This window comes from Lathyrus oleraceus, chromosome 2, assembly GCF_024323335.1.
Source record: "Lathyrus oleraceus cultivar Zhongwan6 chromosome 2, CAAS_Psat_ZW6_1.0, whole genome shotgun sequence".
NCBI classification, from domain to species: domain Eukaryota; kingdom Viridiplantae; phylum Streptophyta; class Magnoliopsida; order Fabales; family Fabaceae; genus Lathyrus; species Lathyrus oleraceus.
In genome coordinates this window covers 415,278,992-415,293,905 of record NC_066580.1, presented here as the reverse complement: position 1 = coordinate 415,293,905, position 14,914 = coordinate 415,278,992, and positions in this window count along the sequence as shown.

Here is a 14,914-nt window from a genome sequence, read left to right as displayed (position 1 = left end):
ATGGTATACGCATCAATCTCATTTGGTTTCGTATCGAGATTATACGAGGAGATTGTTGACGTTTTTCACCGAGGTGAAGTTGCATCATGTGCCTAGAGAGGAGAATCCTTTGGCAGATGCTTTGGCTACTCTGGCCGCCTTGATTAAGGTGCAGAGGTGGAATCAGTTCCCCCATGTTGAAGTGGGACGTCTGGATAGACCGGCTTATGTGTTTGCTGTTGATACGGCCTCTGATGATGAGAAGCCGTGGTATTATGATATCAAGCGCTATCTAGAGACTCAAGAGTATCCTGAGGGAGCATCGAAGAAAGATAGAAAGACTCTGCGGAGGTTAGCCATGGTGTTCTACCTAAATAAGGATGGGGTTTTGTATAAGCGGAATTTCGATTGGGTCTTGCTCAGATGTGTTGATGATGCAGAAGCAAGCCAATTGATGAAAGAGGTTCATGAGGGATCGTTCGGTACCCATGCCAGTGGGAATGCAATGGTGAAGAAGCTGCTGAGAGCAGGTTATTATTGGATGACAATGGAGGCCCAATGTTTTAATTTCGTGCGGAAGTGTCATAAATGCCAGATTTATGCTGATAAGGTGCACGTGCCTCCAAATCCGTTGAGCTTAATGTCGTCTCCATGGCCGTTTGCTATGTGGGGCATTGATATGATTGGGAAGATAGAGCCTACAGCTTCGAATGGGCACAGATTCATATTAGTGGCTATTGATTACTTCACCAAGTGGGTAGAAGCAGCCTCTTATACGAATGTGACGAAGCAGGTTGTTGCCAGATTCCTCAAGAGAGACATCATTTGCCGATATGGGGTTCCCGAGAGAATCATTACTGATAATGGTTCTAATTTGAATAATAAGATGATGGCAGAGCTTTGCCGGGAATTCAAGATCGAGCATCACAATTCTTCTCCCTATCGTCCGAAGATGAATGGGGCGGTTGAGGCAGCCAACAAGAATATAAAGAAGATTGTGCAGAAAATGGTGGTAACCTACAAAGACTGACATGAGATGTTGCCGTTTGCATTGCATGGGTATCGAACGTCTGTACGTACATCTACTGGGGCCACTCCTTTCTCATTGGTGTATGGGATGGAAGCGGTATTACCTGTTGAGGTTCAGATTCCCTCTTTGAGAGTCCTGATGGACGTGAAGTTGCAAGAGGTTGAATGGGTGAAAACCCGGTATGAAGAGTTGAGCCTGATTGAGGAAAAGAGGCTAGCAGCCATCTGTCATGGGCAGTTATACCAGCAGCGGATGAAGCGTGCTTTTGACAAGAAAGTGCGACCTCGGGTATATCACGTAGGTGATATGGTGCTGAAAAGGATCCTTCCTCCTCAGAACGATCGAAGGGGCAAATGGACACCGAATTATGAAGGTCCATTCGTGGTCAAGAAGGTTTTCTCTGGTGGAGCCTTGTTGTTAACGACCATGGATGGCGAGGATTTTCCATCTCCTGTGAATGCGGACGCAGTTAAAAAATACTTCGTATAAGAGACCCGCTGGACGAAAAGAATAAAATAGTCCAGGCAAAAATGGGCATCCCGGCGAACCAAAAACAGAAAGAAAGGTTCGGGAAAAAATTAGGGATAAAAGAAAAAACTGTACACCCGGCAAGTCGAAAACCTGAGAAGGCGACTTGGGCAAAAATGGGTATCCCGGTGGACTGAAAACCCGAAAGGGCGGTCCAGGCAAAAGAGGGATTGAAACGAACAACTGCGTCCAGCATGATCGTTTGCGCTTCGGTTAAAGCATCATGGATAATACCCGGTAGGGATCAGTCGGAATCATCTTGTTCAGAAGGCAGAAAGCATGGAGAGTCTGAGGACATATGGGGTGTAACCGAGTTGGAACTCGATGAGATCGCGGTTTCACATTGCCATTAGGATAGATTTTTCCTTTTGTGCGCAATTACCTCTTTTCAGGAATTGCTTCCTTTGTATTGCTCATTTGAGCCACACCTTTTCCAATCAATAAAATGCATATTCAGTCAAATAATTTTGTTTTTGTTTTTCATTACCGCTTTGATTGCAAAAATATCCGATTATTTTGATAAAGAATCTCGCATTTTTAAAACATACAGGTTTCCTTCCAACGCATGTTTATAAGATGGAAAGCTTGAAATCTTATTTGGAAGGTTGAGTGACCCAAGTGTTGAAATCTTGACACGCCTGGGGCACGGTTTTATCTGACGATCTGTTTTGCAGGAACTGTTAGATATTCTTCACTCACTTGCAGGTTGTGGTGTGGAAGCTTTGTAACAGATCCCCAGAGAGTTCGCTCAGGGACGAAGGAATGAAAATGACGAAGACGTTGAGACGTACGACGATCCTTGATGATAATCAAGAAGACTCTTCAAAATCGGAAGATTGGAAAGTATGTAATTCCCCGCAGAGTTCGATCAGGGACGAGTGCACGAAGAAGGGTGACGAAGAGACGACGAGAGGCGTCCGACGACCCTTGAAATTAATCAAGAAGACTCTTCAAAGTCGAAAGATTGAAATTTCTGTATAACTCCCAGGAGTACATCTCTCGTCGAGTGCGGAGCGACTTGGAATATAAGATGATTGAGCAGAAAAGGTCCAGACGAGTCTGGGAATTCTCAAAAGTGGAAAGCTGATACGAGATTGGGAGGTAGATACCGTGGTTCGATGAGTCGATGGGTGTTCTGTACCAACTATTCTCATTTCCCAGCTAGGTCCCCAAGCAGAGTTATAGGAAGCCAAATCCCCTGCAGATTCCAGATCTGTGCTTCCCCAGCCAAGTCAGGATGGTTATCCCCGGCAGGTTTACAATGGAGTTCCTCGGCAGCCAGGTCAGAAGGTTGCTACTCCCCGAGTGGAGCGGGTCTTTTCCAAAGAAATATATCTCCAGCAGTGTTCATCCTACCAGAGGATTGAGTAAGTGCCCGTAGTGGACAGATATCAGCATCCCCAGCTGAGCTGATTCTACCTATGGATTGCATGGGTTGTCCCCAGCGGAGTAGCATTCGTTTTCCCTAGCAAGATCAGGATGGTTATCCCCGGCAGGTGATAGATTGATGCATCCCCAGTTGAGCCTGGAGATTGCTATTCCCCAGCGGAGTATTTGTGAGTATTTCCCCAGTGAAGTCAGCAGGTATCTGTGAGGGTTTCCCGAAGCAGAGTCAGGATGGATATCCTCAGCAAGTCAAGAGCTATTGTATCCCCACAGAGTGTTGGTGGTGCTTATCCCCAGCGGATTCTCAGGCGGATTGGGTGCAAAGGAGGTTCTTCCCCAGCAAGGGTTGCCTATTTCCCAGCAGCAGTGCTATTCCCCAGCATGGTGGGAATCGGAGCAGTGCCGAGTTCCTCAGCAGAGTGTCTCGTGCTCCCCAGAAGAGTCCCTTGCGGGGGATACTTTCTTTATGCATTCATCATGAAAAAATAAACATGGCATGTTGCATAGAAAAATAAATAATCGCGTAGCATTTCCATGAGTATGGAGCATTACGCAGAAAAAATCAATCATGCATCATTGCAAGCATAAGCTAGTCTCAAGCCGTGGTTACCGTTTGAGAAGTGGTTCTTGCCAGAGGGTGAAGATGTTACTCTGAGGAGTTTAGCATCATGACGTCAGAGCAGCAATGCTCCCCAATAGTGCGATATTGGAGGAAATGTTTCCGTCGAGCAGAGATGGAGATGGAATCGAAGGACGTTTTGCGATCAGCGCGATTTCGGGGTTCAAATGGAGACAAGGAAGTGTTGCGGCATTTTCTGGGGTTCAAATGAAGATTGGAGTTGAAGATTATATCCAGGATGCGGTCCGCAGGATTATCTTCTGTTCATGTGTCACCTTAGACTCTGGCTGAGGCCAATGGAGGTCGTTATAGGTGTCTTCTGAGGAAGAGTTACACATGCTACCTTCCTTTTGTGAAGGTTTACCCTCTGACATGTCGCCCTCAGAGTGGTTTGGTGTTATTTCCGACGTTGCCAACGGAATTATCACGGGAGAATGGAGAAAAGGATATGCTGAGGCATTTTCCTGGGGTTCAAATGGAGAAAGGATATGCTGAGGCATTTTCCAGGGTTCAAATGGAGAAAGGGAGATGTTGCGACATTTTCTGGAGAACGGGGTTCATTCTGGCGATCGAGAGTTATCGTCAGGCGACTAGGGTTCAAACTGGAGATGGGGTTCATTATTTTGGCAAAAAGGAGTGCTGAGGCATTTTCTGGGGTTCAAATGCAGAGATCCGAGGATCGTGTGCGCAGAGAAAATTTTTGGGGTTCAAAAAAAAATAAGAAAAAGAAGAGAGAATAATAATCCCGCGTGGATGTGTGGCGTTCATGTCATAGTTATCCCTGCGTTACCATTTATTTTGGTATCCAGGTCGACGTCTTTTTGATTTCAGAGGTTGTTGCTTCGCCGATGCTGACAGGCGCTGTTAATTATATCCCATCAGAGTGCAAATTGTTCGTCTGTTCTTGGTATTCAATCACTCTTCATCCTGATCATCCGAAAGCCGAGGCTATTTCGTATCGACAGGTTCACAGTGGATTGAATAGGGGCAGCTGTAACACCTCAAAATTTGCCCTCCTCTCTTGGGACTAGCATTAACATATTTGCATTTCATTTTAGGGCATTAGGCATTTCATATTGCATAACATGTGGTTACATTGTGCAAGCCATCTTCCCAAGTCTTGATCAAAGGATGAGGAAGTCAAGTGCAAGCCTAGGGTTTTATTGATTGATCATTGGCCATCTGAGCATTAGGCTGTGAATTAGGGTTTCATGATTCTCAATGGATATTGGTCTTCATCTTGATTGAAGTGATACATCATCATCATCATGGTTGGATGTCATCAGGAGATGGAAGAAGATTCCTTGAGATTAGGGTTTTGACCACTGGTCAACCCTAATCAGTTGTATTGGGCCAGTCAGGGCATGATCAGGAGATGGGGTTATGATGGTTATGGGGTTCATTATGTGATTATTTTGTGCTTATGGAGGCTAGGGTTGCACCCTTGAGCCATTTCAGTTGAAGATTGGAGCTCAATTTGATCTATGCATTGCCAAATTCATCTGTCAGTTGAAAAGTCAACTGTGGTCAACTGTACATGATTTGATGGATTTGGAGGTGGAAATGAGTTGGATACACTTCATTCATGTTGGAACAAGTGTTAAATGACATCTCAAAGCTTAAGAATGAAGGAAATCAAGTCAGGACAAAAACTGCCAAAAATAGAAAGTGACTTGTAACTGAAGTTTCCAAAAATGGAAAGTTTTGGACCTCAAAGCCACGTGTCCAAGGAAGCTTCAAATGCAAATTTGTTCAACATGAAAGTTGTAGATCTTGTTCTCACCTTTCCAAAAAGTCCAAGAACTTGAAAATCCAATGTATGGTTGGAAAGTTATGGCTCAGTGAATTTCAAAAATGACCCGTAATCAGGAGGCCATAATTACCACATACTTTGTCCAAATTGCAAGTTCTTTATATGCACAAACTCCATTTGACATGTACTTTGAGGGTTCATCATTGGATTTGTTCAAAAATGGCCAAGGCAAAAAGTCACTTTTCAACTGGACAGCTGAATTGGACCAGGGGCAAAATTGTCCAACTCTCAAAATAATTGGAATTTTTGAATGGGACTTTTTCCAACACCTCAGGAATGGCATTTTGAGCTTGTTTGAATCATCACTTTATGGCCAAAGCATATGGTTTGAGTTTTGGTTTGAAAAATGAAATGGTGAAAATTGGACATTTTGCATTCACATGTGAATTTGAGAATGGAGCAACCAATAAGCATGGGACAAGTTTCTATGGTTCACATGTGTCATTTGGAGATTGCATGAGCTGTCAAAACAGTTGGCATGAGCTGGCATAGTGTATTTACATTTTTGCCCTTGTTTACAAATTGCCATTTTCACTAACTATGCCAAATTGGTTAATTACATGATTAGTGATGGATTAGTGCAATGTATATAAACCAAATCACTTCCTAATCATAACAGACTCTCACAATTACCAAGATTGGATCTGAAACTTCTTCATTCTCTCAAGATTGCTCAAGAACTCAACATCTTCAATCTCAAAATTCTTCACCAATTCTCAACCATTTCTCATAATTCTTTTCAATTTGAACTCACATCATCATCTACACCAACTGTTTTGGAAGATTGGAGCATGAAGAACACTGCATCGTGACTGTTCAAGAATCCCTCATCCATGGCAAATTCGAATTAAGGACTCTAGAGGCAGCATCAACTGAAACTGGACACACCTATCACCTTCCTTATCTCCCTTGCTCATCTGTTTGAAGAGAAAAAGCGCGAAGAACAGCTCCATAAGCACTGCCATTTCCAGGTTTGAGCAAAATTCGACTTTCACCATTTGCTTAATGCTTATATGCGTTCGAAAGATCTTTTCACGTAGGTTCTAATGATAGTTGTAGCTTAGCAAATGGTTGACCATAGGCTGAGAGATCTGGAATCGAAATTTTGAGGATAAACCCTAGGGCGATCGATTTGGAAGATTTAGCAATTGTTAGGAGAAATTAGGTTCGTATTTGGATTGTAGGAGTTGAGACGGTTCGAATGACTATAGCCACGTCCATTTTAGTGAATTTTTGATGTTCTTCGTTTTTTTCAATTTCTGGAAATTGTTGCTTGAAGATGATGACTGAATGTGCTGTAGATCCAAAAAAGCGTTTGAAAGTTTGAATCTGGTGTTTCCCTCCCGCGCCAAATTAATTACAATTATGCCACTGTTATTTTAATTAATTTAATTAAATTCTAAAAAATATTTTAACACCTTTAAAAATACATAAAAAATAGTAGAAAAATCAGAAAATTGTGGAGATTTTTTCCTTGACTTTGTTGACTTGTGTAGATGATTTTTGACCTATTGGTCAAAGTTGTGCTCGGTAGAAAAATCATTTGACTTGGGGTTTTCTCACATGTGTCCATTTTTGCTACACTTTGCCAATTGATTCATGAAATGCACATGATGTAAAATAAATTCTTGCCAATTTTTGTGATGAATGTTGACTGGATGAGGTTTATTTCCATGTAAATTTCATGCATTTTTGATACCTGATCATGGAGATATGAATTATTGAACTTAGGTGTGACAATGTGTGTCACACCTCTTGATGTCAAGTTTCTGGAATTATTTGAGTGACCTATACATGTTGGAATTGATTGAAATTTTGCATGATGCTTAGTTAACATGTTAGGAAGCTATGAGAATTTTTGTGGAATTTTACATTGCATTTTCAATTTGATCATGATTTTTCATTTCTGGTGGTCATTTGTGCAAGCTTGTATGACATATGTTGGTAGATTGATTGGGAAATGCTCATATGGTATTGTATAATCATGAAATTTGGTATGAATGTTCTAGACACATTGTGTGACATCCCTGTTTTGGTCTCATCCATTTCTTTTTTGTTTTCATTGAGTTATGAATTTTTGAAGTGGAAGCATGTATTGATGTTGTGATTTGGAGCCTATAATTGTGTCTGTTTTTGTTGATTTTCATTGACATGGTTCCATTTGCCCAATTAAGCTCAAATTTGGTGTGCCATACCTGGATTAGCCCCTGTTTAGGTGTAATTTATTTGATAATTTTTAGATTTGTTTTGATGTGGATTTGAATGCAATAATTCTGTTTGTATGCTTGGTGCCTCATTTGGACTAGTTTGCCTTATTTTGTGCATAGCATGAACATGATGAATGATATAAACATGAGACCAATGGTGTTTGCTCTTGTTTGACTTTAATTTGAGTTTGGTTGGTGAATACCTTGCTGTTTAGGAATTTTTTCTTGCTTTGGACCCTAGGCTTGGCCTAGTGGTCTAGTTGCTAATGTTTGCTTGATTTTTCAGGATCAAAAAGGCAATGCATATGGAGAATGATTAAAATTAACTTTAATTGATGTTGTTGATGTTTGTACACTAACATAATTGTGTTTTGCAGGTTGTGAAGCATAGGCTTGAGCCTTGGCTTGCTTTGTTTGTGCATAGCTTGTATAGTTTGTCTGATTGAACTTGCTGTTTGGTTTTGTCTGTCTGAGTACTAACTGTGTTTGATTGTTTCCAGGTACTTTAGTTGCTCAGTTCCTTGTGAACTTTTGCTTTGCGTTGCTTAAGCAACTTGCATAGAGGTAAAATCTCTTGACTTCATGTAGTCTGGAGACCCGGCTGTTACCGGGCCGGGCAAATAAATGTCTGAAGTCCTCCTTAAGAGGCAATGCTTGTGTATGTTTATTTTTAAGCCCAAGCAGGTGAAAGTCCTTTAAATAAGGCAATTGGTGGAAGGTAGGGGTATGCAGCCTACCCCCCACTCTTCAGTTGAGTCTTCTCCTTGCTCCCATTACATGGTTGAAGCATTGAGATCCTAACCCAAGATCCCGTGCAGTGCACATTGAGTCAGAGTCATCGAGTATAGAAGGGTTCCCCTATTCTGGACCCATGCTCATTTGTCAGCTCTCCCTGGTTAGGGATAAGAGCTGTGAGGTCTGATCCTCACTTCATCCCATCATCTGCTTCACCTTAGCCTCGTAATGGCAAGGTTAAGAGCAAAACCAGCCTGTACAGACGACTTGCTTAGGCAGTCAAACCTGATTGATTGAGCCCCCTTGTTTGGCTATAGTGTGTGATATGTGGATATCTGATTGACATGCTTGTTTGAGATGCCTGTTCTCATCTGATGTATGCTTGTATGTTGTTTGTTTGTGTGCTTGCTCCTTTCCTGGTTAGGATAGGCTTGCTTATGCAAGTAGGATAGAAACCTGAACTTAGGGTGACTTTGCATGACAACATCTAGGCTCGAGTCGTAGTCTCCCTAGTGTCGTGTCTTCCCCTGGTTTCTGGTTAGGAGAGTTTCTCCCCTGTTCAGGGGAACTACATCGCCCTGATCCTCGTTCCAGACGAGGTATGTAGGCAGGTGGTCGTGCGAGACCACTCCGGGCAACCTTTTTCCTTTTGTGTGTGTTAATTTGTTATCTGATTGTTTGTTTTGGCTCGGATGCCGACGTAAGCCCAGTGATTGGCAGTCGGGCTCCTCGTTTGCCATTTTGAGTGTGTTTTGGTTCGGATGCTGACGTAATTCCATCCAGTGGTTGTCGGGCTCCATGTTTGCCATTGTGTTTGTCTGCTTGTTTGGCGTGCGTAAGCCGAACTACGGCGGCTCTGATTCTCATGTTCAGGTGAGATACGTAGGCATGAGGTGCGATGCCTTATCGAGCCCGTTTCTCCTAACCCCACCTGCGTTCCCTGTGTGTGTGTGATGTTTAGCAACCTTTTCTTTATTCTAGGACGTGGATCCCGTCGAGTACGACGGACGTGAGGGGTGCTAATACCTTCCCCTCGCGTAACCGACTCCCTTACCCTTTCTCTCTGGTCGCGAGACCATGTTCTTTCCAGGTTTCTCTGAGCGTTTCCTTTCCCTATTTTGGGATAAATAGCGCGCAGTGGCGGCTCTGTGTGTGTTTTCTTTTGAGCTTCGCCGGTTGATTTTTCGCAGGATGCGACACAACTATGCATGAAATTAGGAATTAAAGAACTTCCCTTGATTGTATTTGACCATGGGCTGAGGTTGCTTCATGAGCAAGGCATTGTTGATGATTAGATGAATTAGGGTTTCCTTGGGAAACAAACCTCAAACCCCTTTACTTGCTTTGATCAAAATGATGAATTGAGATACTTGGGAGGAATATTTGATGGATGAGAGCTTTGGGAACCATTACCATGTTTGCTTTCATCTTCACTTGGCGATATCATTGCACAAAGGATCTCCTAGAAGCTTTTGACCTTGTGACTACTCAAGCTACAAACAAGAAATGTTAGTGACATATTTTTGTGATTTTGGTTAGTAAATAAAAATAAGAAAAGCAATGATATACAATTCAAGCATGCTTGGTGATCTCAAACTACTCACAAAGGGGGATCCTACCCAAAGGCAAAGGAGCCAAGATGCTTATGATCCTTGAGGCTATGCAAATACAATGTTATGATGTCGTGAGGGATCTTAGGGTCAAAATTGGGGTCTTACAATATAGAGTTATTGAAGTGAATGAAATATTTTATAAATTCAACTCCCGCAGTTTCTTCCAAGTCTCTTTTGTCTCTTTGAATTTTAGCAAGTACCCCTTAGGATTTATCTCACCCTTACTTTGGTCACGCTACAATCAAATAAAAGTCATTTTGATCTTTGTGTGCATGTATTTCAATTGTGGATGTTAGATTCTTTTCAAGCTTATGGTAGTACTAACTTTCATGTTGTGCTTTGAGTGTAAACAGTTAACCAAAACACTTAAGAGTTGAGTGAATTTTATCTTGTGAGGATCTTACTACTTTTGGATTTACTCTTTGGTAATCTATTTTCATATCTTCTTTGAATGTCATAAGAAGTTGCTCACTAACCCCATATTCTTGAAGCTTAGACTTAGAATTCTGCTTGTACCTTGTATCTTGATAAACTTTGGAATTGCATGATTTCTTTGTTCTTGTTTTTCTGTTTTGAGTTTTGAATTTATAATTTTGCTCGGAGTGCAAAAGTTCAAGTGTGGGGGAATTTGACCAGTGCATTTTGATGCACTTTCTTCTACTATTGTACTTAGACAAATCTATAGTTTATTATATTAGTTTTAATATTTTAGTGTGTTTTAATATTTAAGTTTATTTTTGGCTTTATTTTATTTTCGTACTTTATTTTCAGCATAAATAGTTATTTGATACTTTATTACTATGCAGATCACAACTTGGGGCTATAGGAGTCGGATTGACACGTTATGATATGCATTGGAAAGCTAAGAGAAAGAGATACAAAGGTTTAATATTGAAGTAAAAAGATGATTCTAAGTGAAGGAGGGTAGAATAATTCGTTGAAGTTCCAGACCTAATTAAAATAGTTAGTTTGAGTCAGTTTTTGTAATTTTCGGGTCGGATCCTATAAGGGCCCGAACTTACCTTTTATTATATTAGGTCTTTCACTACTATAGTAATCCTAGTTCTGAATTTTGATGATAGAATATTGCTGAGAAGATTTGATGGAGAACTAAAATTCGCAAGAGTTGATCTGCTGTATTCGAATTCCACTTTGAGGTTTTTATTAATTTCAGTTTAGTTTCGATTTCTTTTCAATTCTTCCTATAAACTCGTTTGCTTAATTGATTAATTTCGTTTGCTTAATTCGATTGTTCCTTATAGGATAGATTTGATTAAATTTGACTGTTCGTATGATCCTTAACTATAATCACGTTAGCGTAGCTTTTTCGTTATCGTGTTTGAATAAGTCGTGTTTGCTTAATTCACGTATGCTTAAATCCATTTGCTTAATTCGGAAATTAAGAACATACATCATATAATACCAATTTGCGCTTGTCAGTAGGTATTGTAATCGAATGGGATTGAATCCGTTAGGGAATTGAAATTATAAGAATCGATGATAAGTCGGAAATCGATACAATAAATTAGCTTATTTAACAATTTTGCTTTTACCTTTAATCATCTTTGATTTAAGTTTTGAACCTTAAAAATACCTAATTTTCATTCGTTTGGTTATAACATTCAAGAGTCCTTGTGATACGATATTCGAGTGTCACTTCCGTTTTACTACACTTTGAAACTCGTTTTTGACCCGTGTGCGACAGCGGATCATACATTTTCAGTCGGATATCATGTATGAAAGGTTATTCTACCTATGGATCGAAGAGATAGAGCTTTGGGTAAATGGTCTACTAATTGGGAAGTCTCATTTCGAATTATTCAAGCGTTCTCAAATAACTTATGAGATTGAAGAGTTAGCACCTGAACATCGAACCCTAAGAGTAAATGGTGAATACTTTAAAAGATATAAAACTATACTACAGGAAATTCGAATTGCAATAGAATAACATGTATAGATACAAAAATGCCAAAATGGTATTCATTAAATGCCAAAAGCGAAAAGTCATTACAAAATATTATTTGTTAAGCTCAGTCAACAATTTGTGGATGTTGGTACCAAATTGAGAATCCCCCTCGATAGCAGTAAGAAGGTTGACTTCGAAAATAATGGCTTTTAGTTTTTGCATTAAGAGGTTCACCGAGCATACACCTGCACCAGCCAATGAATCATCAAAGGAGTGGGAAGATCTTGAGTTAGTCGATAGTTTTTGGAGTTTTTGGAGTCTTCTCAGCGCTTCTGTAATGTTCTTTCTTTTGATGGCCGAATTTCATCTTGGCTTAGCGAAGTGTTGGATGATGATTCATGAACATCAGGTTGACCTTTCTCTTTTGTTGGAACAGTCTCGACATTCGGGATAATTTGCTCATGTTCCATTTTCTCAGGGCTTTTTGTTTTTCGATTGTCAGGAGACGAGTTATCATGAGAAAAAGCTATAATGTCATCCAACTCTTTATTTCCTTAAGGAGATGATTGGTCGAAGTTAGCCTCAGCCTCGGGATTTGGTTCGGTAGAAATACATGCACCTTCACAAATTGGTTGATTCTCGATGTGAATAGACGAGAGGTTATAGTCAATAAAATATGACCAATGGATGTGAGAAAAGGTTTCATAGGGGATCAATTGGGGGATACATGTTGGTTCGTCCACCATGTTCTCACCCAGCTTTGGCGGTTCCTAGAAATAGAGAAATGGTTAATTTTAAAGTTAAAATCGAGAGATAAATATGTATTGTATAGAGCAATACCTTAGGATCTTTTTCTTGTTCTTCGACTTGAAAAATATTTTGGCTCATCCTGCACTTGGTTGTTAGGAATGGACATGTCTTCTTTCCCTTTTCCTTTATTATAGGGACCAACATTCGAGGTCGTTGTTTCTTTTGGACGATTATTTTTTTCAGTAGCGCCTCTTTTACTCACGGTTGTTTTGGAAGGAGTCTTAGGCTTAGGTCTTGAGAAAATAAGAGTTTTTTCACTGTCCCCTGAGCTTTCGACTTCAGCCACAGCCTTTGTTGGTTTTGGAGTTGCCTTTTGAAAGAGATTGTTTAGTTTTGTTGAGTCATTGAATCCATCAATGGTAAAATTAACTACACACCTGTGTCGAGGTAATCTTTTTGGATTTATTTTTCTTCTTGGTTTTCATGGTTATAGGAGATCCGGGATCACGTTTTCGATCCTGAATAAAAAAAATCAATATTAGAACCATTTAGAAGATTAGTTAAATGTAAAGAAAGAAAAACTTACCTTTTTCTGTTGGGTTTCTTCCTTTTTCTCATCTTCACCAGCATTAGAATGTCCTTCGACATTTGTCCCACCCTTTGTTGCAGTTTTATCTACAATGGAAACGTGTGAGAAATCAAAGGTATTAATGAAAAGAATTTGAATGATTAAGTATATACTTGTTTTCTTCTCTATATTCTCTTGTAAGTTAGAGAAGGAGGTCAACGACGTTTTGGGGAGGTTTTGTTCAGAAAAATGGCCTTGGAAGTAGCTCGTCCACAAGTTGTTAAATTCCACTGTCAGAAAGAAAGATGGATGAAAGTGGAAAGTAGGTAATTTAAGGACTTACTGATGAGTGAACGCCATGTAGTCTTTGTATTCCATTGGAGTAAGTTTCCTCTCCGACCAGCAGATATCATTCTCCTAAGAATAGAGGAAACTTGGCAGCATTTGGTTAAAGCCAAATTGTATATCCACTAGATTGGGTTGATATCTAATGAAGCCAAAGCCTGCAGTTCCAATTTTGAATCGAGTGAAAAGGAGCGTCAAAGTTAAAAAGGATGCCCAGACAAAGTTTTACATTGCAGCAACTAAAGGGCTTACGCCAGGAGACCTGTTTCGAAACCAAGATGAACCAAAACACCTATCCACAAAAGGAGCCATGGTTGAAACAAAAGTTTTCAATTCAAGGAAAAGGTTGATGTATTTCATAAAGGTTATTTCTGAAAGGTTGTCATAGGGGTAACTAAGGTAAGTCGGGTGCCTTCGATGCTCTTACAGTAGGTTTCTTCCAGCAAAGCTTTCGACTGAGATACATGTAACTTAGGTTCAAATGTAGCACTTAACCAGAGTTGTAAAAGCCATAAAGGGCCAGAGATAAGATATGACTTGTTGGTTTCAGGAAGGTGTTTCAATTTATAAGAAGCATTTCCAAGTAATTTTTATAAGTTGGCTAAAACCAGTTTGGCAAAAGAAATATTTTAACCCTCATGAAATTGGATTGCTAGAGGGACGTATTTCTTAGTTATTTGCAGAGAGCTTGAACATAAAAAATAATAGGAGAGCCAAAGGGTCGGGAAGGAGATGTGCTTTTGGTCGGTGACCTCTTCAGTTTTCTTATCATGGTGATCGATAATGTAATTTTTGAAGCTAGAGCATTCGAACATGGATTCATGGCTAGTTTCTATAGTGGGGGTAAAAGCTTTTCTAAGAGGGGTTAGTCTTGTGATGGTTGATACATCGAACAATGTCGGTGTGAGCATTCCAAAAGGAAATTGGAATGTATTGGTCGAACCCTCCCAAAAGAAAATCAATGCGAGTAACATGGTTGAGTTATAAATAGGGTCAGTTCTAGATATTTGGATCACGTCGAAAATACCTAGCTCTTCCCACTGTTTTTGTCTTTTGTCTTGGACTTTATTGAACCAGACAAGATACTATTTGCTTTGAGTAGGAGGCGCATATCGAAAGACATGCGTAAGTGTTTCCTTAAAAGATAAATCGAGGGAGTGTTCTTAGAACGCATAGGGCATAGTTATAGGGTAACATTGGAAGAATTTCTTCACATTCCCAGGTTGTGATTTAGCTGTTGGATAGGGTCCTAGGAACGCTAACAGTTTACCAGAGAGTGTAAAAGGGATGAGTACCTATTTTTTCCAAATGGAGATTTTTTTCTTTAGTCATCGGCGGTTCATGTAGGAAATCCCTTCCTTCATCATCTTCTGACGATAGAATCATGAATGCCATGAGAATTTTTCCAGTATCAAATTTGGAAGATGTACTTATT